At 47.3% G+C, this 26,488-nt stretch overlaps 1 protein-coding gene and 1 pseudogene across 1 annotated transcript in view; one reads left to right on the top strand and one right to left on the bottom strand.

Moving 5' to 3' along the window:
• KCNIP4 (potassium voltage-gated channel interacting protein 4) overlaps positions 1-26,488 on the bottom strand; it is a 1,100,610-nt gene that overhangs the window by 731,244 nt on the left and 342,878 nt on the right. The window lies entirely within an intron of this gene.
• On the top strand, positions 25,466-25,720 carry LOC147725360 (metallothionein pseudogene; annotated as a pseudogene).

The following is a 26,488-nucleotide window of genomic DNA, read 5'->3' as shown; positions in this document are numbered from 1 at the left end:
ACATAGAAAAAACATTCTTTCAAAACATTTTGGATTTCTACCCAGTGTAATATGTATAGAAATAGTGGTGGTCTTCCATCCTTCTTGAAGGCATGGTATGTATACTCGCAAATTTCTAAAAGTAACAACATTTGAGTTAAACCCCTTACTCGATGGTGGCATCAATCTGTATGTATGCATGTAGTAGTCCTACGGCTATCATAGCCAAAATATAGTAGAGCGATCTACAAGGTCAAAGACAGCCATAAACTCATCTAGTGATAGGAGAAGTAGCTGGTTTGTGGACTGTCAACCCATTCGCCACTGAGGCATTTCCAAACGCGGTGCTAAGCCCTTTTCTGATTTTTGACGAACTCAGTGCTAACGCATTCATAACTTTTTCCACAGTGAGTATACATGCCACACTTGCACCGTTTTTTGTCTACACTTTGGGGAGTCTAAATGTACCCAGAGTTTATGAATTCACCAGGATGGAACTGAGCCAAAATATAAAAACATTATTTTTGTTGTTGGAAAAATGGCAAAAAGTGCAGTGCAAGAAAGTGTATGTGTTTTCCCTAACAAAAACATCAACAAATGGTTCAATATGCTAAGATCACCATCTCTCCAGCTTTAAAGAACAAACAGAGTTGTAAAAGAAAAGCATTTTTTAACCATTGCTAAAGCATTTTCTTATTATTTGAGGTTTGAACTTACATTGTGGCAGAAACAGACATGAAACCCATTTGTAAACTGAATAGCTATATATTTTTGAAAAACAGACAAAATTCTACATTCAGCAAGTGGTCATTGGTGTAAATTGCACATGGATTTCCAAAAGAAACTAATTGTTGCATTAAAAATATTGAAAATAAGCAGGAAAAAATTCAAATTGGTGACAATGTTATCCTCTGTTAATTGTTTCCCCAATGGCCAATTTATAAAGTAAAATACTTGTTAGAATCTGTCAGCCATAGGGTGATCTTCCCCCAAATGTTCTGCGTACTTACCTTCACTTTTTGCTGAAATTTGTTTTTGTTGTTCTTAGGACTCTGGGCACTTTACTATTGCTAACCAGTGCGAAAGTGCTTGGCATATATAATTTACTTATAAGTCCCTTGTCGAATTGAATACCATCTACCCTTGGCCAGTAAATTAAACGCTACCAGTGGGCCTACAGCACTCTTACGTAGCACTTTAAAACATTTACTAGGCTTACCATTACAGCATGAATGCAGTATTAAAATGCTCTGTCGACTTGCCATTTAAAACTCCTTGGCAAGCCCTTTTATTGTTCAAATTTCAATATTTATTTCAAACAATGCCAAAGAAAGTGGTACATGCGTATCCATTAAGTCATTGGCAATTCAAAGTCATAATTTCGTGGCAATTAGGTAACAATTACAAAAGAAAATGAAAAATATCCCAACCCATCTCCCATCCCCCCACCCACCCAGATTTATTTAGCATCTTCTTATGAAAACAGTACAACACCCAAAGCACATTTCAGATTCGCAACTGGTCAGGTATCGAGGTTGGTCTCCGATAATCCCAGGCAATGGAGATACTTGGGGCAGGTCAGTTCCCGGAAATCCTGTGAGAAGAGAGACAGGTAAAGGTGCCACAGAGTCCCAAATGAAGCACCTTGGTTAGAGAGCGTCAGGGAGAGTCTCTCCATGCCAATTATGTGCCAAATCCAGTGCAACCATCTAAGTGAGAGGGCACCCGTGTTGAGTCCCAGTGTGTAAGTATATTCTGTACCGCGGCCCCTAAAGCCAAGCCTATCTGTTTGCCCTATTGAGATTTCAAGGGATTTGTGAGGGGTTTGTTAGGCCAAGTACTGTGTATGCACAGAATCTGGGTATTTTCGTATGCAGATTGGTGTCTATCTCGTCTAGTGCCTGTGACCAACACGATTGGAGCCAAGGACATTCCCACAGTAGGTGAACAAAGGTTCAAAGGGCCCCACACCCCCTCCAGCACTTCACTTTACATTCCAGATTCATTCTATGTAATTGTACAGGGGTAAAATACCAATATATACCAATTTTAATAAATGCTTCTGTAAGGGATGTATTGCAAGCAGTGTGCCGTGCTCTGTGATATATGTCCCCTCATTCTCTATCACTCAATTGCCATCCTACATCTTGTTCCCATATATGCTGGCTGGCCTTATAAACATGCTTATTACTCTGATTCAGAAGATCATATAACTCTGAGATAAGCTGCTTTTCTGAAGATTTTGTGATCAGCCATTTCTAATTAGGAGTAAGGAGTGGGTGGACATCAGGTCAATTACTCTGGTGTAGCAACCAATGATGGAGTTATAGGTAGTGTAGTATTTCCGCTGCTGGGAGGTAGGAATCTGCACTCAGTTGTTGGAACGGAATCACACTCTCCTCATCGATCATGTGCCCCATTGATCGACAGTTAGACAGCCTCCATGCCACATATGTTCCAGGGTCCAGCCTGGAGTGAAATTTGGATTGTCTAGATGCAGGGGGAGGGGAAGGTAGTCAGGCCATAGTTGATGCTCATTTGATCCCAGGTTCCCATTATCTCTTGCATGACGGGAAATAGATATACATTTTTTGGTCTGTGCACTTTCTTAAGGGAGGGGCTCTCCCAGAGAGAGGTGCCCGCTACCGCTATATCTTGGAATAGCCAATGTTTTTCAGATTTGGTCTGATGCCATTCCACTAGATACCGTAACTGAGCTGCATTATAGTATAAGTGGAGGTCTGGAATGTCAAGTCCCTCATCCCAGTGTGAAATGTAGCTACGCTCTTTCTTAATTTGTGGCGTCTTCTCCTCAAGACAAAACCAGAGTAATTCTGTTTGCAATTTGGTGAGCATATCCTCCGGTGGGGCCAGTGGGAGGGTTTGTAAAAGGTACAGTATCTTGGGGAATATAGTCATTTTGACTGACACTGTCCGTCCCAGCCAGGATATCTGGTGGTGCCTTCAGCAAGCTAAGTAACTTCTGACCTGACTGAACAGAGATTGGTAGTTGATGGCAACAGTCAACTAGAGCGTGAGTGCCAGTTTCATTCCTAGATAGGGGAGAGCTGTTGACAACCATTGGATAGGATGTTGTGTTGTTAGTTGGTTCACCAATGCAGGGGGAGTAGAAAGACCAAGGGGCATATTATCAAGCCTAACATTGCCGCTTTACTGGCCGTTTTTGGCCGAAAAAGCAGCAATATATGTATCTCCATATCATCAATGCGCGGCTAACATGCATTAGCACATGTTAGCAGCAGTTTTACTAACGCCTCGCATCGCTACTTAGATGCAAAGTAGGCGTTCCTTCACAAAACAACAGCAAAATAGTCACAAAGACAACATTGCGCTATTAACAAGCCGGATCCGGACACGCAATGTGATCAAAATAGCTGCGCTAACCGCGGTTATCGCTGGAATCTAATGTCAGGTAAAATCCTGACTCAGTTATCTTTTTAATGGGAGGTGGATTGACAGATTAAGTCCACACTCCCATATTTACAAGCTTTTCATTAGCGCTGTGAAATCATCGCTTGATTTCACACGCTAATGAGGTTTATCGCTGTCTATCGCTGGTTTGAGCATCACCTGTTAGCAAAGCGTTGCTAATACTCCACTAACACAGTGATGCAATTCAGAGATAGACAAAAACGTGCTAAGTGCGCTTTGCAATCATTATCGCAATTACTTGATAATATGGCCCCAAGTGCTTGCGATTTCTCCACATTGACCCAGTATCCAGACACCAAGCCAAATGTCTCTAATTCCCTTAAGAATGCAAGCAGAGCTGTAGCAGGTTTGTCCAGGGTCACCAGCAAGTCATCAGCATATAGATTTATGATCCCCTCCAAAGACCGTTCCCATTATCTGAGGGGCAATCCTGACCCACTGAGCCAATGTCTTCATGTACAAAGTGAATAAAAGAGGCGACAGCCCTGTCGTGTGCCCCTGTCGACAGAGAAGGGGGTAGATGTGTGACCATTCACCCTCAGCATTGCAGAGGGCAGGTGATACCATTTCAGGACCTACATCCTAAATTTCTCGCCTAGACAAAAGTGAGTAAGAACCTTTTCCAGAAAAGGCTAATGCACTCTATTGAATCTTGCTCTGGGTTTGTGACACCTTCTTTATGATGTGTAGAATGCGTTTGGTTTTGTTACTCGTTTAGCGATGGGGGAGGAACCCTACCTTGCCTGGGTCTATAATTGAGGGCATGTGAGGGCTTAGTCTGCAGACCAAAATGCCTATGAACAGTTTGATGTCCACATTTAACAGAGAGATTGGCCGGTAGGTAGGTAACGTCCACTTTCCAACCCTGGGGCACCATGGGATCGTAGCATGATAACACGCCAAACAACCGCGTAAAAATCAACGCGACAAACAAAAAATGCGAAACACAAATGCCCAAAAAGTTGCGGTGACCCAAAGCGCTATTCCAAAATCAGCGAAAACCAGTGACAGGCCAGCAATTCCTATGCGTCATGCGGGAAAATGCACTATAAAAGCCCCCAAAAAACCCACAACAAAACCGGTTCAACTGTGTAGTACCATAGATGCACCCGGACCAAGTGCAGAGGAAAAGCCGAACCCCACAAGTCCCACGGAGGAGCAGGCAGGAACCCTGTGTTCGGGTAAGGGCAAGGAGAATAGGAAGAGGATGACATGGTTCAGTCTGCTTGAAGACCGGATCATCGTCATGGAGGTGACAGAACACTATCAACACCTCCACTGCGGCACTGGCAACCCAAACTGGTCATCAACGTCAATACAGTTGGAGTGTCGAGGAGGTCAATGGAGGAGGTGAAGAGGCGCGGGCATGATGTGCAAAGCCAGACGAAACAGAAACTTACCACCAACAGGAAGGCAGCAACGGCGACTGGTGGTGGGAGTCCTGCGCCACAGGAGGAGCTGGATGAGCTGGAGGAAATGGTGACCACAGTCACCATTGTGGAGACGGTGGCAGGAGTTGGGGGTCTAGGCACAGCTCTATGTGACCTGACCCAACAGTAACAGGGTGAGTAACAACCAGGGACGGGGGGAGATGGGCACAATGACACAGATGCACAATCATGTGTAGCAGACTGCACTAGCACAGTGATTGTGGAACATGTCCCTGATACCCTTGGCACACTGCAGCACACATACAAACATCAAGTAGGCCCCCGTCCCCCATGTGCACATATGGGACACCTCCAAATCTCCAACGACACAACCTATCCATGCACACGTGATGAATCCAGAAAAAAAGCGGCTGTGTGACTATGCAAGTGACACTGCATGACCGATAGCATGGCAGCAGCAAACATACATGACATGGTGCTCAATTCAACATGGAGGTGGCCCAGTGTGGATCACATCCTTAAAGGAGCAGGTCACACTCTGACATATCCACGTGCACCCACAACCCATGCCGTCCAATACACGCAGCAGACAGACATTGCACAAGGCCACAAAATCTGTCCATGAGTACAAATGAGCCAAGTTGCAAAGATTTCAGCCCCTGAAAAGCACACCATTCAAAGGCACACTGCCTCAAAGGGATAAGGGTCCACGAAATTAGAGCTACAGGGGCGACTCCCCCACATTGCAGCACACACACATAGCAATCACAGAACATCAGCAATGACGGCAATGTGGTACAAAGTGCAACACCTACACCACAGGCTAGAGTACACAGCAGGTTCTGCTTGTGCATAGTAACTGGCCACTCACATCTGGCATTGCCTGACACTGTGTGATGATAATGTACGGGTACTACCACACATCTGTCATGTAGTTGAAAATCCCACTGTCTGCCATCAAATAGCCAGCTCCACCAAAACAGTCACAATGTGCATTTTCATGTAGTCTGTATGTAAACACCTGCAAAGACTCAACATACATGGAAAAATCTGTTAACCTGCATCTCCCCTTAACATTGCAGAGGGACAATCAACACCTACTGCAGAGCAGACCACAAATCCCATCAGTGTTAATGAACAGGACAACCTGCACATATGTTCAGACACCCTCCAGCGGATAATGGTCAGCCCCATACCCCACCCCCAGGAGCAGGGCAGCCCAGCTGCCTCGAGGTGACCCCACCACCTGCACTGACCACACAGCATGAAACACACACCACCACAGCTATCTCCTAGAATCCCCCCGAACAACCTAGGTGACATAGGCAAGACAGAAACTCATACGGAAACTGATTTGCAACAATGCCATTGGCAGTGATCCCAACAGATGCAGCATTCATGCACAGTACAGTTCCACATGACAGGGGTTGTGCATGTGCCCGGGAATGCCTGTCATTGCGTTTGTTGGTCTTGTAGCACAGGCAATCCTCAGACCGGCGGCAGTTCTGTGGATGATATGCCACAGATCTGGGCAATGAGTTGTATGTGTGTACAACGTTTGTACATATGGGTCATTTTTAACCAGTGTGTTAAGGGCATCCCTTGCAGGTGTAGGCCGTGAAGGGACAAGTGTATGTGGGGTGTGGGCACGTTGGTCTTTTATACGCACAGTTCGTGGTGTAGAAGTCGTCGGAGGTGGGTATGGTATCTCACGCAGGGTGTGCCAGCCGCATTCAGGACCAAGGTCAGGGATTCCGTTGGCCTTGTATGTTGAGACAAAGGAGATTTCATACCTAATTTTAGTCTGCCTTCTACTTGCATTTTTTAAATGTGATGAGGCCTTCGCGCTGACTTTGATGTGAGGCCTGTGATTTGGGGTGCACCAATTTCGAGACAGCTGTTGGCATGTTTTCATGAGCCAAGAGCCCGATGGTCCTTGCACTCCTTGTTCAGTCTCTCTCTTTCTTTCTCTCTTGCTCTCTTTCTCTCTTTCCCTGTCCTTTTATGAGTGCCTGACACACCTTATCTTGGATATTGTCTTGCAGGCTGTGAATCACAGATTGTCCAGGGATGGCCCGCCACGACTCTTCAAAATAGTTGTTTAGAGACAAATTAGAATGTGACATTCTTGGTTGGTCTTTCAATGGTAAATGTATGAATCAGGATTTCAGTACTCACATGTATGTTGATTGTTGCAATTGTGCAACATCAGGCGGGTGCTTTTGTTCATGTTTTCGTGCCGTTAATGTGCAGTGTCTTTGTCCAGGGGAGGTGGGGGTGCCCGTGGGGGCTGGGGTGTGGTCCTGGGGGTGGTGGCGGTGGGTGTTGTGGCCCTCTTGGGTGAGCGGCCCGTATGTTCAGTGTCTCCATGGCATCTGTTATTCTTCAGGTGTGGCTCTGGGCTGAGCTCCTTTTTGTGGTGCATGCTATTGGCCGACTTTGCACCACGTCAGAGCAGGTGTTAATTTCCTGCTGTTAATTTATTGCGACTTTGGCGGTGATAAACTCCCAATAACTCGGCAATAGTTCCTTGAGAATATGCCCCTCTGTATTCTGAAAATTAGACAAAATTCTACATTGGGCAAGTAGTCATTGGTGTAAATTGCTCCTGGATTTCCAAAAGAAACTAATTGTTGCATTAAAAAATAATTAAAATAAGTAGGAAAAAAAAATGTAAAACATTTTCCCCATTGGCCATTTACAAAGTAACATACTTGTTAGAATCTGTCAGCCATTGGGTGATCTTCCCCAAAAGGTTTGCCTACTTGCCTTTACTTTTTGTTGAAATTTGTTTATTGTTCTTACTCTGCACTTTACCATTGCCAACCAGTACTAAAGGGCTTGCACTCACTCCCCTAAGCATGATTTGATTGGCTTACACCTGATTGGCTTATATAATTTACTTATGAGTTCATCGTAGAATCGTATACCATATACCCATGGCCTGTACATTAAATGCTACCAGTGGGCATGCAGCACTCAAATTGCCACCCACTTACTTAGCGCTTTAAAACATATCCCAGGCCTGCCATTACAGCCTGAATGCAATTTTAAAATTCCTTGTTGACTGGGCATTTAAAGCCCCTTGCCAAGCCTTTAAGTCCCCTTTTATTGTTCAGAATTCTTTATTTATTTCAAACAATGCCAAAGACAGTGGTTTGTGCATATCAGTTGATTCATAAGCACTCAAAGTCATACTTTCGTGGCAATTAAGTAACAATCACAAAAAGAAAAGGTAACATATCCCAACCCATCTCCCTCCCCCCACCCACCCAGACTCATTTTGCATCTTTCTATGAAAACAGTACAACAGGTAAAGAACATTTTAGATTTGCAACTGGTCAGGTTTCTAGGTTGGCCTCCGATAATCACAAGAGACAGAGATACTTGGATCAGGTCAGTTCATGGAAATCCTGCGAGAGGAGAGATAGGTATGGGCGCTACAGTTTCCCTAATGATGCGTCTTGGCTGGAGAGCGTCAGGGAGATTCTCTCCATGCCAAGTATGTTTTAAAGCCGGTGCAACCATCCCAGGTGTGTGGGCACCTATATTGAGCCCCAGTGTGTACAAATATTCTGTACTAAAGCCAAGCCTATCTGTTTCCCCCCTCGAGATTTCAAGGCATATGTGAGGGGGTTTGGTAGGCCCAGCATAGTGTATGGCGGGAATCTGGGTATTTGCATATGGAGGTGGGAGTCTATCTTGTGTAGTACCGGTGACCAATGCAAATGGAACAGAGGGCGTTCTCACAGCAGGTGAACAAAGGTTCCCAGGGCCTCACAGCCCCTACAGCCCTCCGCCTTACATTTTGGATTCATTCCATGTAATTGTACGAGGTAAAATACCAATATTCAGCTATTTTAATAAAAAGTTTCTGTAAGAGATGTATTACAAGCAGTATGTCGAGCCCTGTGGCAAATCCCCCCTTTTTCTATCACTCAATTGCCATCCTAGTTCTTATTCCCTTCTATGCTGGCTGGCCTTATAAACGTGATTGTTACGATGATTCAGAAGAGCATATAACTCTGAGATAATCTGCTTTTCTGAATATTTTGGGATCAACCATTTCTCATAAGGAGTGAAGCGTCGGTGGACATTAGGCCCATTACTCAGGTTTAGCAGCTAATGGCGGAGTAGTGTAGTCTTTGAGCTTCTGGGTGGGAGAAATCTGCACAGTTGTTGGAATGGATCATGTGCCCCATTGAGCGACAATTAGACAGTCTCCATTCCGCAAACGCTCCAGGGTCCAGTCCGTTGGTGAAATCTGGATTGTCTAGGGGCAGTGTTAAGGAGGAGGTGAAAATAGTCATTCTGTATTTAATGCTAGTTTGATCCCAGGCGGGGGATAGATATAGCTCTTTCGGGCTGTGCACTTTCTTCATAAAGGGGGCCTTTCAGAGAGAGGAACCCACTGCTGCTCTATCTTGGAATAGCCAATCTTTTTCAGATACCATAACTGAGCTGCCTTAATGTATAAGTGGAGGTCTAGGATGCCAAGTCCCCTATTCCAGGGTGAGAGGTGGCTAAGCTCTTTCTTCATGCGTGGTGTCTTTCCTCCCCACAAGAAAAAAACAGAACAATTCTGTTTGTAATTTGGTGAGCATACCCTTTGACTGCTGCTGTCCGTCCCAGCCAGGATATCTGGTGGTGCCGCCAGTGTGCTAAATCACTTCTGACCTGATGGAATAGAAATTGACAGCTGATGGATGCAGTCGACTGGAGCATAGGTGCTAGTGTGATTCCTAGATACGGGAGCGCTGTAGACATCCACTGGATAGGATGTTGTGTCGTTAGTTTGTTCACCAATGCAGGGAGAGTAGAAAGAACAAGTGTTGCGATTTCTCCACATTGACTCGGATCCAGACACAAAGCCAAATGTCTTTAGTTCTCTTAAGAATTCCGGCAGCGCTGTAGCAGGTTATCTGAGAGTTATCCCTGACCCCATGAGCCAAAGGCTTAATGTACAGGGTGAATAAAAGGGGGGACAGCGAGCAACTCATATTGCGTGCCCCTGTCAATTGAGAAGGGGATAGAAGTGTGACCATTCACCCTCACCATCGCAGTGCTCTTAAGATAACAGTTCAGGACCTGTGTCCAAAATTTCTCGTTTAGAAAAAAGTGAGTAAGACCCTGTTCCAGAAAAGGTCAATGCACTCTATTGAATGCATTTCAGCATCGATCGCTAATATAATTCAGGGCATGTGGGGGCCTAGTCTTCTGGCCAAAATGCCTGTGAACAATTTGAGGTCCACTTTTAACGGAGAGATTGGCCGGTGGCAGCTACACTGTTGTGAATCCTTGCCCGGCTTGGGTATTACAGCAATGGAGGCGGTCACCATCGATGCAGGTATTGCACCTGGGGCATTTAAGGAATTGAATACAAGAGCGCGGCAGAAGGTTTTACAGAAGGCAAGGGGCTACCCATCAGGACCCAGCGATTTTGCGAGTTTAAAAAGTGAGATCGCCGATATTACCTCCTTTAGTGGATGTCATCTTCTATAGCCTCTTCTTGAGCTGGTGTAAGGCGAGATGTGTGCACGTTCTGAAGACAGGAGGTGCTATCTGCAGGATCAAGGCACTGGCAAGTGTATTGTCATGCATAGAAATCTTTAAAGGATTTTGCTATGTCCTTATCATCAGTGACTAGCCCTTTAGTCCATGTATACAGACAGGGCACTGCTGAATTCTGTCGGTGGATATTCAATTTATTAGCCAGGAGATGGCCACATTTGTCTCCTCTAGTGTAGTTAGAGTGGCGAAGGTGGAGTGCCGCATATTCAGCCTGGTCAAGGTCTATGCTAGCTTGCTGGAAACGGACTGCTGTCAACTGGGCCAAACTCTTGGCGCACCAGTGGGCTGGTGTATGCACTCCGGCTCCTTTACCTGGGCCATCTCTTTTCTCTTTGTCTAGTTTGTTTTCGGCCGCCGAGATACCAATCAGTTATTCTCTTATGGAAGTTTTCAGGGCTTCCTGAAGTAATGCGATGGAAACCTCAGAAGTGTCGTTCATTGTGAGATAATTGGATAGAGCCCAACAAATCTGTGTCACTACCTCGTGAAATGAAATAATAAAATGACATACCAGCATTTGTGGAGTGCACAGCTACCGCCGGAGAGGTGTCCCGGTGCTGGGGGCCGACGGCAAGATTATGCGAGCTATTGCCCAGAGTCACATGGTGCTGGGCTAACCTGGTGCCGTCTCCAGGGATCGAACCGTGAACCCTGTGGTCCGGAGTCAGGCACCCTGGCAGCTGCGCCACATCTCTTACAACATTGTCTTACATAAGCACCAGGTGTGGCGTGGGGGGCCGACTAGAGGCATAGACAGCGAGAGTTTGACTGCTGAATGATCGGAGAGCACATCCGGGTAATCTCTGTCTCCATGGTCAGGTTTTGTATGTCTCTCATGTCAAGGAGGTAATCAAACCTGGCATATGTTGTGTGTGCATGGGAGAAGAAGGTGTATTTGGGGGTCCTTGGGTGTAGTTCCCTCCATAAATCTTGAAGCCGTAGCTCTCTTAGCCACCTGTGTCCTCCCTTCGAGAGTGCCCCAGTCTGTCCATGCCGCTGTGTGAATCTTACCAGGTCATTATCAAAAACCAAATTGAGGTCTCCCCCTATCAGGATCCCTCACTGTTCAGTAGATAGTGCCTCTCCCAGCGCTGTGTGGATAAAGGAATCTTGGTCCTCATTTGGCGCATATATGGACCCCACTATGAAAGGCCAATCTCCGAGTGTGATCTTGTAAGTAAGGAGTCTGACCTTCAATTCCGCCCCCTTATGTCCCACTTTCCCCTAAAAGGAGTGTGCCACCAGTATGACCACCACTCTGTCAGGGTAGAGGCAAAGTAGAAGAGCTGGTGGGGGAATGCCTGTGTTCGTAGCCAATGCTAATCTTTTGACAGAAGGTGCATCTCCTATAGTAGATATATGTCTGCCGCTTAGATCTCTAAATATGACAAGATTACTTTACTTTTTACTGGGCTGTTGAAACCCTTTACATTGAGAGTGAGTATCTTAAGAGCAGTGGCATGCATTGGGTCCAACTATATAGTGAATAGCTATAACATGAAGTACCGTGTGGCCTGAGATCTAGTATTCATGCCCATGCAGGTGTCGTACTTTTAATACAAAGCATCCCGTTTGAGTATGAGTATAGACCCCAACTGAAAAACGCCAACTGTAAAAAAAACACAAATATCAAGTGATTGGAACATGGGTCGCTTTGTGAGGGCTACTGTCCTTAAGTCCTAAGGAGTACAGAAATGAAGGGTCCTATATATGTCCAGTGGTAACCTCCCCCAGCCCTGTACCAACAAGCCCACCAGAAGCATCTGTGCTCTTTATCTTGCTGGTTACCCTATGGGTCATCAGTCTTCACCAAAACCTCAGGAATCAATTTCAGTGATTCCAGCTGCCCCTCCACAATCTCTGCTGGATATGGGTATGCAGTCCCTCTCCCTAACCCACGCCCTCGAGGTCTACGGTTTTTTGAGCAGATTGGAAAATATGTCATTGTGTGTCCATCTGCATGCAAGTCAATGCCTAGGATCTAGCAGGTCCCTGTCAGGGACCGTAGCTGCAGAGGTTTCCCATCTAAGCAAAAAAGTATGTGGAAGGGGAGCTCCCTGGAGCAGGACACCCCCTTATTCCGTAAATGTTGTGTGACTGGTCTAAATGATATCTGCCACTGCGGCATAATTACAGCTAAGTCGTGGAGTATCTCTGGTGATTGATCTCTAAATTGGATTGGGTGCTTCTCCTGGGCCTTCCTCCATTACCTTGAAGTCGTAGATGCAGATTAAAATGTCCGCTGGGGGGCCCTCTCAAATCGTTCCCCCTCCAATGCGGTGGACGCGGTCGAATATTAGGTCTGTCTTGGGAGGTGCTTTTTTAAAGATGTCCGCACCATTTGCCTTGGGTGATACGCCTCGTATTCTGATATTATTCCATCAAGACTTTTTTTGGGGGCCTTCAGTATGGGTTTGAAGGTAAAGGTGGTGCTCTTGGAGGTGGATGACCTCCTATTGCAGGGGCTCCATCTCTTCTTCCCTGCTGTTCCCCTGCTCTTCCAGGGTTGCTAAACGGTCACCCAGCAGGTCCAGGTCTTTTCCAACCTCCCTGATGACTTAGGATAGGTCTCTCTTGATAGCCTGCAGATCATCTCTGAGGGAAGTAAACAGGGACTGAAGGAAAGAGCGAGTCACCGGCTCCTCTGCCGTAGCATTGTCCAGTGGCTGCGGAGAGTCAGAAGGGGCAGCACGGTCACCCGAGAGTCTTCTGGTTGGTCGGACAAGCATGTCCTTAAGGGTGTGGTCTTTTTTAGCGTGTGCGTTATCACCAACTTCTCCAGCAAACAGGCCAGGCTGACAGGGTAGGGAATGCGTCCAGGGGTTCTAGCAGGCTCAACTCACAGGCAACTGGTGGCATGCAGCACCAGGGCATGAACAGGAGCGCCTGGCCATGCATGGGCCCAGCCAATGGCCATATGGGTTGGCACTGGCAGAAGTCTTCTATGAAGGCAGGGTATCCACCTGCTCCACTCCCCAGGTCTTGTGGGCTCCGGCCTAGTTTGTGCTGAGGGGGTACTTTGTCTCCTAAGGGGTGCTCAGACCCTGCCAGCCAATGCCATGAATAATGCTGCCTCAAGAGTTGGGCCGCCCCCTACGATCCCCCGGAAAGTGGTCTCACCGCCGGTTGCCACTAGTGGTCTTGCCTCGGGGTCACACCAACGGCACCAGCCCCTCACACCTCCAGGCACTGAAGCTGCCTCTCATGCAGTTCCGGCCCCCTCCCCAGTTAAGGAGGGGGCCATCTCAGTCCCGGCCGCTCGCTCTTGCTCACCCCACGCTTGCCGGGAAATCATATAACCAGAAGTGGGGTCGCAGCAGTACCCCCGGATCAGGTGTCCCGCTTCAGGTACTTGAGTAATCCATAGTAATAAGCCCAAGCAGTATGCGCGCTGGTGATATACCCAGGTTCTGGCTTTGGCAAAATCACTGCAGCCTCATTGCAGGGGCCTTCACCCCCACCCCTGACAGTGTCTCCAGCAACCTGCTTGCGGGGTCGTTGGAGCCTCGACAGGCTCGAAATAAACAAAATGCCCCGATGCTCCCCCTGGTGCCTCAGGGGCTCAAGAAGAGATGCTGCCTACACTGGGGGAGCGGCCCGCTGCCAGCCGGGGCCGTTCGACCACCCTTAATGGCCCTTTGTCATTGGAGTCCCTCTCGAGGGACTCGAAATGCAACTATGCCCGGGAGGGGCCTCAGGCTCCTAAAATCAGTGCACGGCCAACCTGGGGAAGATCTTGCCTTCTTCCCGCACTCACGGAGCCCCCTGGCCCTTTGTACTCACGGGCTGCTCTGGTGGGGCTCCTCTTCACGCTTGGCAGGAGTCCTACGGCCTACGGAACCGGCACCAGTTTTCCTGGGCTTCGTTTCACCCGGTCCCGCTCCTGGGGGCCGGGTTTCCTCAAAGGCGGTGAGCGGGGCTCTCCCACTCGTGGGAGCCTCGCTGGTGTCCCTCTCGCGGTGTGGGGCTTCCTCTTTCTCCTGGGAGCCCCCGCGCTGCCGTCCGTTACCCTGCACCTTGGCCCCCTCCTGGGTGCCCCGGGACTGTTTACCGGCACTTGAGGAGGCGGGGTAGGCTCCCGTCCTCCTCGCACAAAGCCCAGCTTCTGCCCTCCTCCGGCAGGCAACAGGCCCCTCCAACGTCCCAGACAGGGCTTGCCTGAATTCCTGCAGGGTCGATCGGGCCCGCGGCGGTGAGTTTTCTCGGGCAATATCCAGGGTAGGCTCCCGGGATAATTTATAATATATAGCGGGGTAGGCACCCGCTTACAGCACAAAGTTCCTGGGGATATGAACCGGCAGAAATGGGGCAGGCACCCAGAATAAATTATAGCCGGCACATAAGATGCAGGGTGGGCCCTGCGCCGAAACTGAAGCAAGGGGGGAATCCCTCTCTCTCCCCCAGCAGCAGGATGCTGCAGACAGCCTCCTGAAGCCAATCAAGCACCCCCAGGTGCTGCAAGGAACAGTTCAGCAACATGTTAGGAATGGCGGTTTCCGGTTGGCTGAGGCTTGCGCCAAAGTCAGGCAGAAACCACCATTCTACGTCAGGGCAAGGAAGTCACCAGTCAAGATAACCCCTGCTCACCCCCCTGGTAGCTTGGCACGAGCAGTCAGGCTTATCTCGGAGGCAATGTGTAAAGCGCTTGCGCGCGCACCCAGCCACAACATCCAAAGCCCACCACAAAGGAAACTCCACACAAGGTTATATATAAAAATAGCCTTTGTATTATAACAAACACATTAGATAATAAATACACACTTTACAATGCGCCACTGGCACAGGCAGAATTTACAGGGGATTATGTACATGGGACAGGGCCACGTGGGCCACTGTCAGGAATAAGCACTTTTAGAACTAGCACTTGGTAGAATTAGCACTTTGTAGAAATAGCATTTAGAACAAAGCACATAGAATAACTGTAGAACCAAATACAAAATGTAGCACACAACCAGTAACCACTGGTAAAAGGTAAGTACCACCTACGCAAAACTAACCACCTTAGGAAAATATCACGCAGGGAACCATGAACTCACTAGTATAGCTATACTAGGTAAAACAACCTCCTAGGCATAAAAATACATTCAGAGGTATAGGCCAGAAGCTTTACACATGATGCATGAAAACACATTCAGAGGTATAGGCCAGAAGCTTTGCACATGATGCATAAAAACACATTCAGAGGTATAGGACAGAATCTTTGCACATGATGCATAAAAACACATTCAGAGGTATAGGCCAGAAGCTTTGCACATGATGCATAAGAACATATTCAAAGGTATAGTCCAGAAGCTTTGCTCATGATGCATAAAAGCACATTCAAAGGTATAGGCCAGAAGCTTTGCACATGATGCATAAAAACACATTCAGAGGTATAGGCCAGAAGCTTTACACATGATGCATGAAGACACATTTAGAGGTATAGGCCAGAAGCTTTGCACAGGAAAAGGTCACCAGGCCAACTTGGCCTCTCAGGGGCTGAAACGCCCTGTGTCCAAAATGTAAGGGCAGGCTGCGCCGGCAGCCACAGAAGAAATGCGCAATGGAACAGGCCTAAGCAGAGCAGATGCCCACTGAGTGCTGGGCAGCTGGGGATAGGAATGTGGCCTCGGCTCTCAGTAGCCCCGTAAATAAATTGCGCCACGTTGGAGCCCTCTGACTCGAGAAACAAGATGCCCCCTGGAGCCTCATGGGCTTGAAATGACTGTGCCCCAGGAGCCTCTCATGGGCTCTAAAGAAATGCCCACTTGGTTGGAGTTCCTCTCGGGGGACTCAGACTAAAATAATGCCCCCGGAGTTGTTGGAGCCTCGACAGGCTTGAAATAAACAAAATGCCTGATGCGCCCCCTGAAGCCTCGAGGGCTCAAGAAGAGATGCTGCCTACACTCGGGGGAGCGGCCCGCTGCCAGCCGCGGCTGCTCGACCACCCTAAATGCCCGCGGCCAACCTGGGGAAGATCTCGCCTTCTTCCCGCACTCACGGAGCCCCCTGGCCCTTTATACTCACCGGGCTACTCTGGCAGGGCTCCTCTTTGCGCTTGGCAGGACTCCTTCAGACTCCTCTCGGCCTACGGGACCGGCACCAGTTTTTCCGGACTTCATTTCACCCGGTCCCGCTCCTGGGGGCCGGGTTTCCTCAAAGGCAGAGGGCGGGGCTCTCCCACTCTTGGGAGTCTCGCTGGGGGATCCAGCGGTGTCCCTCTCGCGGCGCGGGCTTCCTCTTGCTCCTGGGAGTCCCCCCGCTGCCGTCCTTTACACTGCACCCAGGCCCCTCCTGGGTGCCCCGGGACTGTTTACCGGTACTCGAGGAGGCGGGGTGGGCGCCCGTCCTTCTCGCACACAGCCCAGCTTCCGCCCTCCTGCGGCAGGCAACAGGCCCCTCCCACTTGCCTGACTTCCTGCGGGCCGATCGGTCCCGCGGCGGTGATTTTCTCGGGCAATATCCAGGGTAGGCTCCTGGGTTAATTTATAATATATAGCGGGGTAGGCACCCGCTTACAGCACAAAGTCCCTGGGGATATGAAGTGGCAGAAATGGAGTAGGCACCCAGAATAAATTATAGCCGGCACACAAGACGCAGGGTGGGCACCTGCGCCGAAACTGAAGCAAGGGGGGAAATCCCTCTCTCTCCCCCAGCAGCACGATGCTGCAGACAGCCTCCTGAAGCCAATCAAGCACCCCCAGGCGATGCAAGGAAAAGTTCAGCAACAAGGTCCTTTAGGAAGGAAAAAGGGGGGGGCAAAAGCTGGGCCCAGGGGCCATCTCAGAGGGCCCTCCAGGCAGGGAGGCAGTCCCCAGTGGCGGTCCTCCTGGTGCCCAGCAGCAGGAGCTGGCCACCCTCAGGATGGGATCAGGAAGAGAACATTTGCATGGGGTCACAGCCCCTCTTTTATACACATTTTCCCTTTGTCTGTGTCTACAGGGTGGGGGAAAACCAGTCGCAGCTGGTTTTGGAGCACTCTGTTGTGCTCAGCCCCTCTTCTCATTCACTCGCCATGCTAGGGACATTAGACGCACCACAGGGGGCGGAGCCAGCATTGTGTGGGGAAAGCCCAGCCCTATTCAGTTCCCAGGTGCACTCCTCCCTCACATCAGTCATGCAGATCTCTCCACTCACCACCGGGGCAGACCCATCCTGACTCCTGGAGCCAGTTTCACCAGCCGGCTCCAGCCAATCACAAGCCAGACAGCCAATTCACATACATTACACAGACATGCCAACTTCTAGAAGTGGCACTTCCACACTAGACACATTTATGCCGCACACATCATCGCACAGCATTGAATCACACGAGTCCGCACATACCAAACTCGCACCTGCACTCCCCACGCATCAGAAACTAACATGGACACATACATTCCCCATGCATTCATATGGGAGGGCAGGCCAACCTCACTACACGCGCGCACTTTACCCTGGGACACAGTGGTAAAGTGCGCAGAAGCCAAAAATCACTAACACCATGTCACAATTAAAAGCAAAACGTTTAGGGGTGAACCTGCCAGAAGGGCCAAGTCCAACACATGTCCTATTATTAAAACACTAAATTTTTTCACTACTTTGAGGCTTTCCCCTCCCAAATGATAACAATAGGGATTCCTTAATACATTCAATAAACTGTAATTCCAAATTGGGAGCAGGTAACTTTGTCATGGTTGGTATTCATGAAATTGTGTAATGATAAACCCTCTATAATGGTAAAGTCTTATTTTTCATTACAATTTTGAAGGTATCACTTTTAGAAAGTTGGCTTTTTCCTGTCCTTAGCCCTTTGTGCCTGCAGCCTCTTTTGGGTCACATGAGTAGGTGTAGCTGACAGTTAGACTTTCTGAATTCCTTTTAGTCAGTCACACTATAGAGGGATTAGGTTTGCCTCAATGGACTATCTGTGCTCATGACGGGGGCAGAGCTGCACACCACCCCACTTTCACCTGAATAGCCCATGCTATGTCTTCACACAAAGGGCCTAACCACCCCACATTGTAATTGTAGCCAGCTTGGAGACAGGGGAGTCAGGAAATTCCAGACACTTTCAAGAACCTTTCCAGAAGCTACTCCCACCTTCCGGAAGAAGGGTAATCGGGTAAAAAAATAGAACCTTCAGACCCACTCTTCAGTTCACTACTGGATCTGCTGCTGTCGCTGGAAGGACTGCTTTGCTGCCTGGAGCCTCTTGAACCATCAGAGGCCAGCCCTGCTGTTGAGACCTACATCTTCACCTGCACCAAGGACTACCAGAGAGGGCTAGTTTACTGGCCTCCTGTTCAGAGCCACCGGAACATAAAAAGCTCCCATCACCTTGAACCCACACTTGAGTGAGTTTTGGACCCCCAAGAGGTGTCTCACATGTCCCTGACCCTTGGGTGTGGTGCTAAAGGTGCCCAGATGGTCAAATCCCAAAACTGAGAAGAGAAGAATGTTGGCCAAAAACTGCTCTGAGAATCAGTAGAAGACCAAGACCAACCTGCTCATCAGGTGCATTGTCAGTCGGATTGACTTTGTGGCTTCTCCCTTTACGTTCTTCTCCGCATCAGCAAATGTTTTTCAGTGGTCCTTTGACAAAGGGGTACCTAAGCTCATGGTAGTGTCTTTGGCCACAGCCCTCTGCCTCGTCCTTTTTAAGATTTTTGACTACCATTTTGATGACTAAGTCCAAACGTAGTCATCTTCACCACAGCTTCGACCGAAGGCCATCCGACTATGATACTCCCTCCTTGGACATCTTCTGCAGCCTTGCCCTGCTGAAGTTTACCTTCTCAGACACTTTTTCTCAGAATTTCATCTAAGTCCTAGGGTAGTCCTTGGGCCAAATCCACTTCTTCTATCCGAACCGCACTCTATATTGGTCGGTCATATTTTTCAACTTTGACTGGGTCTCGCGCAACTAAATCATTCAGCACTTTTCATGAGACTCGTGCATGTTTTGCACAGTTTCCTATCAGTACTCGTGCATATATGGCGATTCCATTGTGGGAGCCAGCAGCGGAGCCATCTGTAAGAATTTATCGCACCTGCACTGTTGGCTTCCGTAAGGGAAACGCTGTACATGCACAATTTCAACTTTCGCGGCCGTGAGGCCGTGTTTATCTTTCAGTGCTGGTCTTCTTTGAAGTTTACTGGCATTGTTTTCCTGCCATCAGCTTTGTCCCTATTTTGAAAGGCTTCCAATGTTTGCAGAGGGGTGTAGATGTAGAGCCTGACTTCATAACGCCGCCCCCACACCCCGCCCACTGTCAGTACCCTGTGTTTTCCTTCCACGCGGAGGGGTGGCGTACTGTCAGTGCCGTTTGTTAAGCGAAATAACCTCTTGGAATTGGTCTGGCCTTTTCACACGCTTGTGTGTTGCGGTTGCACACAGCGGGGCACAGTGTGCCATCTGTTTCTTTGTGTGCAGCGGCGGGCAGAAGTCCCGGGCTTATTACAGTTTTGTGGGGGAAGTGTCACCGGAACCCTTGCTTGGGACGTCTGCCTGCTGCAGAGGTAACATATAACTTGCTTGTGATGCTGGACTGTCTGCAGTGATAACGGGATTTAGGCGTCTTTCATCATGCTAGTAAAGTTTGTAGTGCTCTCCACACATTGCTATTGCATGTCTTTGGCCATGAAGAGGGAGTGTTAGAACCGTCGCTCACAGCGCTCGCAGATGTCTGTGCTTAACCCCCCAGTACGTAAAAGGATGCCTTTAGGTCTATGAAAAAAGTGAAAAAAGATGAGATAAGGACTTTCCTCCCACTATGGCCTCGGATATGCTAAACATGTTGCATGGGCTCACTTATTCACAGCGATAGAGTTGTTGAAGCCATGTCTGATTTTCTTAATATTTGGTGATGTGACATTAGCAAATCTGATCTGCGTGGGAAGTCAGTCTCTGCTTAGTTTGTTAAAGTCTGTTCAGAGGTGAGCTCTTGGAAAAAGAGGGGGGGGTACAGGCCGGATCAGAGCTCGAATTGGCATTAATTTAGTAAAAGCAAATTAATAATATATGTGCCTATAACAAGTTGGTGTTTGTGGACCACAGTCTTGCACAAGTGTGCACTTGAAGATGTCTTCCGCACCAGTAAAGAGCTTTTTTTATATATATATATATATATATATATATATATATATATATATATATGTTTATTAAAGTGTATACGAAATTATGTAGAAACATTTTGTAGTATGCAATCATTCTCACATGTGCCCCTTTAGTAAGGCCTAAAAGCCTTTTACTCTTGACTCATGCTCATAGCCTAATAGACGTTTAGTTAGAACACTTTGTCTAGCATCAGCAACTTACTTAAGAATGTGCTGACTTCAAACTAGTGTTTCTTTTAAGAATGGTTCAAGGATGCTATGATATTATGACACTAAACTGTGTTTGTTTAGTTGAAAATGAAATGTGTGTTCATCATATATTGGTAAGTTCTGCTATACAGGCAAAGGCAGACAACCGTCCCAAATAGATATGGTTCACAACTCATGTGTAATGCACTTTGGAAAACATACAAATTATGATACCATAGCTGTGGCAGAAGTGGAAAGTGTGTCACATTTATCACACCAGATATTGTATGCGACTGCACCAAAATCCAGAGTAAATACGTACTTAAACTAAAAGGCTCATTATTTACCAGAGATCTTCCGGCAGTACAATATGATGGTACTGACATGCTAAACTTTAGCTGTGAAAATGCAGGGGGTGCAGTGCCTGTCACACACTTCATAATTGCAATATTTGCGGTAACAAGAGCTCAAGAGCGCCCACACATAGTACCTACCAGGGTCAGGGCCTATGCAGGTCCTCCTAGAGTTTTCCCAGAGCCACTATAGGATAACCCATGCAAATAATTGTAACAAGGTGAAATTATCCTACATAGTGGAGTGGTTGCCAATAGTAAATAGTGCAACTGATTGTACAGGGTGCTTCATTGTTTCCTGGTTGTGCAGAAGGTAGCAATGAAGCCTTGTGCTTACATAGTTATCTGCTGGTTACAAAAAGGCATTTTGTATCTGCCTCCAAGTGATTGGTGGTTAATGCAGGCAGTTTTTATTTGTTTTTTTGTTTTGTGGTTGTGACCTGCAAGGTGCATTTGTGTTTTATTTTCTGATTGAAGACATTGAATGATGTGCTAGTAGTTGAATAGCAATGAAGACTTGATAATAGTTGAAATAGAGTATCATCAGTCATCTTCCGTACAAGAATTTTTGACAATCAAGAGTTGCTGTGTAAAATGACGTTTCACGTGACTGAAAATAGAAATCCTATGGTCCCCTTTGAGATACTATTTTGTGCGTTTGTGAACATGTAGTAACAGCTATGAATTGGAAGTGCATACATCAGGTCAAACGCTATCTGGAACTATCATTTAATAAATGAAGAGGACAACTCCTAAATTACAGCTGGATAGAAATAAGTATGAACCCTGGTGCTCTACTAGCCAGCAAGTGTCTCCATAAACAATACACAAGAAGCTTCCAATAAACCAGGACAATTACAACCAATCTCCTGAGGGAGCATGTCAGTTCTTCTCTTGGAGCCAGTTAATCCTTAGTTGTTTGTGCCTGCACGACACCGCCACTTTATTGGGGACTGTACAGTACAGTGCAAACAAAGGGAGTGTTCGTGGGAGGCAGCGTCTTGTGATAAAGAGCATTGTTCACTTGTTGTGCATGGTTTCATTGCATTCTGTGCACGCCTGGGTATACGTGCAGTGTGGTTATTTAAGTGGGCGCATGCATTGCAGGAACCGTCAGTGGGGATTCCAGACAGCTGCTACTGGGCCGACTGGCAGGACGTGTGGCTTCGTGGGCGTTCCTCTTGTGGAATAAAGTCCTCTTTCAAACATACTGCGCTTTGCGGGTCGCCTTTATATTACCTTACATTCTTATAATGTTTCCAGATGGGTGGCATCAAAGGTTTTGTGCATTTGCAGAAAAAAACATTCAATTTCAATGCTTCACTATTAGCTGGCGACTGGCAGACCTTTCCTGGTGCTCATTTGGAAAAAAGTATGCTATGCTGACATGAAAAGAAAACAGCGTTTTAATAATAAACAGTTTTGAGTTATTGCACCTGTCATTATAACATGTCTTGCTCAGATGAAACCCGTTGCCTTATACCACAGATTCGCTAGTGGTGCTTAAAGCCTTAACCGCTTAACGCCTTAACCGCGGCATTTTTTCCGCCGAGGTGAGGTCGTTCTAAAGGGTGGGGGGGGGGGGGCGAGGGGGGACTGCGTCGGCTGTTGGCCGATGGCAGCACGGAACGGGTTAAAAAAACTTCATGCATCAATCTAATTGTACTGTCTGTAGCACTAATATTTCGGGGGCTAAGAGCAAACGGCTCCTGTCTCCGGCCGTTTGTCGTCTTGATGTAAGTTTGGGAGTATGATATGGCCCCACGGCATGCTTTAGCAGCCCCCACGTGTTTCTCACCCTAGGGCCTAGGCCGAAGCAGTTTCACAAACACGCACCATCCCCCTCCTCCTACCGTTTCACTACTGTTGTCTCCGTGACCATTTACATCCCATCAGGCCCGGCTCCAGGAATTTATATTTGGGTGGGCCAAGGGTGCATTTTGGTGGGCCACTGCGGGCTCGATTTGTCGCATATATGTCTAGGCAGGCCTGCTTCAGGGCCCTCCTTTATCTATTCTTAGTCTTACAAGGCCCGGTAAAACGCACTCTTTTCCAAATCTCTTTTTAAATATTATCACTCTCAAAAAGTGTTTTTTCCATGTAATGCTCCTTTTGATGGGAAGAGGAGGTTGCTGAGGTGGGAGTATCAGTCAAGTGACACTTCACGGGCTCCCTCTGTGGGAGCCTTCAGGGAGAATCCCTCATTACTCCCTCCACCTGACCACGGACTCTGCAACACACTCCCATACAGGCTTGATTATCCACTACTCTCCAGTGCACCTCATCTCACAGATGACCTTGGGCCCCAGCCCCATATCAGGCACCATCGGGCTCCACTTTCATTTTTCCTGGTAAAAACATTAGTAAAATCACCTTCAAACTTAAAACATTGAATAAAGTAGTAAATATAATTAGCATGCACTTTAAAGTATGTTCCACAGTAGCCCTTATAACCCTACAGCTAATTAAATAAACAAACACAGAAAGGCTGGCTTCAGCGCTGCTGCGAAAGTCTTTTTTGGCGCCGCACCAATAACCTCTTTCTCCGTAAATCGCCTTTACTCCCACCTTCCAACAGTGCCCCTCTTCTCTCAATGCCCCCCTATTGACCTCCGCCTTGGATTCCCTCACAGCCACACGCCACAAGTGCCCCTCATCTCTCCCTAACTACCCCCTCCACCCCATGACCTATTCCTCGGATTCCCTCACTGCCACCCTCCACCAGTGCCCCTCATCGCTCCATAGCCCCTCCCACTACCTCCTCCTCTGATTCCCTCACTGCCACCCTCCAACAGTGCCCCTTATCTTTACGTAGCCCCTCTCTTATATGCATTTGTTGTATAGCGCTACTAATATCAGTGTAGTGTGTGTCAGTAATTTACACAACGCACACATTATACAGAGACAATGAATCATACAAGTATGTAAATCAGGCTATAGGGAATGTCATATAAGCCAATGAGGATTACAAGGTGTATGAATCACATGTCATCCATACTGGTGGGCAGGATATTTTAAGAGGGTTTGGTCTGGGGAAACGCAACCTTAGGATTTAAAGAGTATTCCATGGGGGTCAGCTTTACTGATAAAAATGTATATCTGCCCAAACATACTCATTTTAGCAACATTAGAATAATGAAAGACTGGGGAAGTTCTAACTATTTCACAAAACAAAAAAAAGCGAAGTTCTAACTATATCATTCATGTTTGTATGCAGCTCTTTGATGACAGTTCATTGGTTACTGTCCTATGTAAGGATTGTAACTTCTGAACTGCAAGTAACACAAGGATCTCTGTAACAAAGGAAGTAACCCACTGAGCTATCCAGGGCTTTAAGTGGGCCGGGTCTCACTGGGTCTGAGCACAGGCAGTTTTTTAAGGGGGCCTCGAAACAGGTCTCTATCGGGCTCTGTTATGTGCGCTGGTCACAGGTAGTCCGTGTTTTCCCGAACTGCAGTGACAGCAGTCTGCTGTCACTGCAGTCCGGAAAAAAGTGCCTGGGCACAAAACAGAGCCCGATAGAGACCCGTTTCGAGACAGCAGGCACATCGGTGTATGCTGCTCACACTACTCACAAGTGGAAAGTTACGGCATAACGTCATGCCAGGTGAGCGTTGTAGGGAGAAGGGAAAGGGAAATCCTTTAAAGAGAGTCATTTTCTCTCTGGATTTCCCTTCTCTTTTTGAAACTCAGGAGCAGCAACATTGTTGTGATGTCATCAGTGCTTTAAATGGAAGCTTTTGCAATATTATTTAAAAGCCAATTGTCCTGGCTTGTAGGTATGATGTTACTTGTTGTATCATATACCTGGATACAATGACAGAAACAGCAAAATACAAGTCGGGCCGCACACTGCTAAATACAGATTTTTAACCTCATAAGTGCTGCGCCCAGTCCAACGGCCGACGGCACCACTACCTCGGGAGTGCTGCCGTCGGACGTTCCAGCTGCACCTGCGCAATGGAACGTTCAGCACTAGAGCTGGACGTTCCATCACAGCTAAGGTGTTAATGTACTGTTTTTAAGCCACGTCCTCAATTACATTGGCCACGCCCCTTTGAGAGACCCCCCCAGTTTTTTCATCCCACTTAAAGCCCTGAATTTATCCACATAAAATACAGTTCATCAGCATTTAAAAACTACTAACAGACAAATGATTGCTCTCCGGCAGGATCATTAATCACCAGCGTTATCTGGGCATTTTGTATTATTATTGTTGTCCTGCATCAGCCATGATAATGATAAAAACTGTTTAAATTAAGCACACACGAAGTGTGTGTCCTGCTGGGCCTGTGCAGATTTTAAAAAGAAAAAAAATTTAGTAACGCATTCTCTTACCTACTCCATGAGTCAAACTTTGTGTCACAGCCTTATGTGATAAGCCATGGCAGGGGTCAGGAAAGGTGAATAGAAATAAACAAATTTTACAGAGACCTTTCAATACTGGGCTGATAATCCGTAGCTAACATCTGCTTCAAAACATGGACCCTAAAGACTGCGGTTGTGCCACCGGTGGCTCTTGTTCATGTACTGGGTCGTGCAAGTGTGAGAACTGCAAATGTACATCCTCGAAAAAAAAGCTGCTGTTCCTGTTGCCCTCCCGGATGCGATAAATGTGGCCAGGGGTGTGTGTGCAAAGGAGGATCGATGGCAGCTGTTGCACATAATTTGCAGATTGGCTTATTCAGTGCCCATGGAGTTGCTTAACACACAAAGAATTGCACTTTTTGATTTATTTTTCTTTCTTGTGCAAATGAGCAATCTTAAATGTACATATTATATATTTGTATATAAATGTTCTGCTAATAAAGTAACCTAAAATACGGAAATAAATAAATAAATAAACTTCTTTTCTCCTGCGCTACATAGAAAAAGAAATATCAACGCAGCATGACAGTAGGCAAAAGTTACCAAAGGTGACCGTAGTGAAAGAAAGGATTTGTCGCCTTTCGCCATGCAGAGATAAAGGGGTGAAAAAATAAGCAAAGCCTCGTTAACATGTAAATGGTCTTGTAAAGACCTGTGAAGTACTCGGGCGGCTGTGATAATCTGTAAAACTGTCCGTGCGTCCGCCCGGAGAAGCTCTCACGGCCCGGGCTGACACACAAGAAGGGGGAGAGTTGTAGCACTTTGATCCCAAAGGCGTTGCCCACCTGTCTTCAAGCCCTCACTGTGAGAGCCAAGGATCCTGTTTGGGTGGGCCAGGCTCATGTTTGGGTGGGCCTGGCCCACCCGGCCCACCCGCTAGAACCAGGCCTGCATCCCATTGGAAACCATTAATAAGGCTTTCCAGTACATTTGGTAAAAACCTACAGCAGTGGTTTATGTTTTGCAGAGACCAAAACCACTTAAAATGATGCTTCTTTCACGAGGCATGTTCATGTTATTCATCTTTAGCATGTCTCTGCAAACCCTAATTCACCCCTGCCGTTGCTACTCTGGTGTTTATATTGGTTTCCTCTGGCTTCATCCCAG

This window comes from Lissotriton vulgaris, chromosome 3_2 (genome assembly GCF_964263255.1).
Source record: "Lissotriton vulgaris chromosome 3_2, aLisVul1.2, whole genome shotgun sequence".
NCBI classification, from domain to species: domain Eukaryota; kingdom Metazoa; phylum Chordata; class Amphibia; order Caudata; family Salamandridae; genus Lissotriton; species Lissotriton vulgaris.
The sequence above is the reverse complement of the archived record's forward strand: the minus strand, read 5'-3'. Positions and strand labels throughout refer to the sequence as shown.